Source organism: Mustela nigripes, chromosome 17 (assembly GCF_022355385.1).
Source record: "Mustela nigripes isolate SB6536 chromosome 17, MUSNIG.SB6536, whole genome shotgun sequence".
In the NCBI taxonomy this organism is placed as follows: domain Eukaryota; kingdom Metazoa; phylum Chordata; class Mammalia; order Carnivora; family Mustelidae; genus Mustela; species Mustela nigripes.
Window position 1 is genome coordinate 52,736,187 of NC_081573.1, and position 2,934 is coordinate 52,739,120.

Here is a 2,934-nt window from a genome sequence, read left to right on the forward strand (position 1 = left end):
GTGCGCGTCTGCTCGCTCGCGCCCTCCGTGCGTGTGCGCGAGGGGGCCAGTGTGCGCGTGTGTGTGCGCGCGTGTGTGTGTGAGTGTGTGTGTGGTGTGTTGAGTAAACTGTGTTTTTGCAGAATGACAGGCTTGGGGGCTGCCTATGCGCAGAATCAGAGCGGGCGGCGGCGGGGCTGGCGTAACCGGCGGCGGCGGCGGCGGCGGCACGAGCGCGGGCAGCAGCGACGGCCGCGCAGCGCGCCCGGGAGGCACCGACGCGGCCCGAGCGCCGCGGCCCCCGCGACCCGGCGACCCGGCGGCGGTGGCTGCAGCGGGCAACGGCTCGCCCCGGCGCCGCCTGCAGGAAGCCGCCCCGCGCCCGCCGCCGGCCCGGACGCTGCTGCCACTGGGCGAGTCCCCGCCCCCCGGGAGCCCGGCCCGGCCCCCGGGGAGGGGGGGCGGGGGCGGCTGCCCGGCCGCGCCCCGGGGGACCGGTCCCGGAGCCGCGGAGCGCTCGGGCCCGCCCCGCCGACCCGGGCCGGCTCGGGAGGCGGCGGCGGGGGCCCCCCGGGGGTGGCGGACCAGGTGCCCGCCGGGCGCACCCGGCCCGGGGCAGCGAAGGGGCGGCTGGGGAGGCAGGTAGAAGCTGCGGTGGCAGGTCTCGGGGAAGGGGCCCCAGCTGGGCTCAGCCGGCCTGGGGCCTCACCTCTTCCAGTTCCCCCCCCCCCCACCCAACCCGTGGAGGGAGTGGGCGCCGCACTAGGAGACCTGGCCCCTCGGGGCTCCGCAGCCCCTCCCTGTCTGCATAGCCCCTCCCTCCAGTCTGGTTTGTAAGACGTGGAGGCCCGGGGGAGGAGGAAAGACATGGCCCATACAGAGGCCCCAACGCGGCACCCTATTAAACCCTGGGAAGTCTTCAGAGCCCGCCGTGGCCTCCCATCAACAGCCGCCCCCCACCCCGTACTCCATTCATTCACTCACCCAGTACTCAAAACATTTTCCAAAGCCTACTCAACTACACAGTGTCCCTAGACAGGCACAACCGAGACCCTGCCCACGAAGGGCTTTGAATCCAAGAGGAGAGACTAGCCACAGGCATGTGAACAGGCTTCAGTCATTCAACATATAGGAGTACCTACTCTGCACCAAGCTCCAGAGCTCACAGAACTGGAGAAGCATTCTCAAGTACAAACTCCTCAAAATCTCTTCCTACCAACACCCTGGATAAATGGTCAGTCACCCTTCCTTTTAAAGGCTTCTCTCTACAAGTGATACGGTTAATTCAGAATCTGGGGAGACAGGCTGTTCTGAACTTGAAAGTAAGGTCTTTCTCATCCCAGCACGAAAAATGCCCAGTTGGTCACTTTCTCCAGATGAGAAGTGGACATAATTCACATCCTTCCTCCTTTTCCTATTTGTGAGACTTTAGACAAGTCACTTTACTCATCTCTAAATTGAGGATAGTGACAACTACCTAAAGTGAAATAAGAATTAAACAGATATCAATGTATATATGAAGTGGCCTATAGCAGTGGAACCCAATAAAGATAGTGTCTGAATCTGGACCCTGAACTGCCCTTGTGGAGAGAAAGATGGTGGAGGAGAGTGTATGACAGGGAGGGTTTAATCTAGTAGCTATCAGACTTTTAAAAGTCACCAAATTTAAAAAAAAAAAATTGCTCAGAATCTGAACCACAGAGTTTTCATGTCTGTCTCCTAGGACACATGAGTTTGCATATGCTGTTCCCTCTGCCTAGAATGTCCTTCCACATGGACTCCATCTGGAAAACTCTTCTGCTTCCTGCAGGGGCTTGTTTATCTTTGTATCGCAAGCATCTATCACTATTCCTGGCAGAGAGTGAGTACACAATGAATGTTTGTCAGGCTATGCCAATACAACAGATTTTATACAATTTCTAGTTAAAATCCCATATTAAAACAATGAGGGGAAGGGGAAGAGTGAGTGTGTAGAAATAACAAAATATAGTTCATTTAAAAACTGTAGAAATTGTTACAGCAGTCCTCTCCCCTTTTCATACCACTTTCCCAATGGTTATGGTTTTAAATAATAACATTAATAATAAACAGTTCTTAATCTGTAGGTCACAAAGCAAATCTTAATGATCCTTAATTTGTACTTTGGAACAAACGCGCCACCAAAGCATGAGGATGTAATTTGGAAGTAGAAGACAAGAAAGAAACTGGGTTCGGAAATAATCTGCTCAGACAAATTTGAATATATAATCAGTAGTTTTATAAAAACACCAAAAATTTGACTTGTACTGGCCAAATTCTCCTTGGGAATGTGAGCACACTTGGGCGGGGGGGGGGAACTTGTCTAGACAACAATTGTTCCAGAGTTCACAGAAAAGGGTATTCACTGTGGAGTGACATGTTCAGAGATTATTTTATGAAGGAGATAGAACTGAAATGGATCTTGAAGACTTATTGGAAAGGAAGGATAGTATTTTATTTAGAGAAAGAGGTAAGAGTAGGTGGTAGGTGCTGCTGCAATGGGAGGGGTGCTGGAAGACTAGAAGACTTATCCATCAAGGTCATAGGACATTGGATAGCAAATGTGGGTCAATTTATGGAGAGTCTGGAATGGTTTGCAATTTAACAAGCCAGTAGTGAAAAACTGGAGAAGACTTTTAAATCCATCAAAAGCATGTACCAATCAAAAGTGTGCTTTAGAAAACAAATTCTAGAAGAGATAGGAGAAATGGACTTCAGGGGTTGAGGTTAGAGGTAGGGAGACGAACTGCTATAGTCCATCGAGGTGGCAGTAGAAATGAGGAAGAAAAACTGGATTTGCAAGGAAGAACCCCGCCAGCCACCAACTTTCTTGATGGTCACTCCACTTAGTTCCATTAAGCATTTGATCCAAATCAACAGGACTTGATGACTAACAGGATGTGTGTGTGTGTGTGTGTGTGTGTGTGTGTGTGTGTG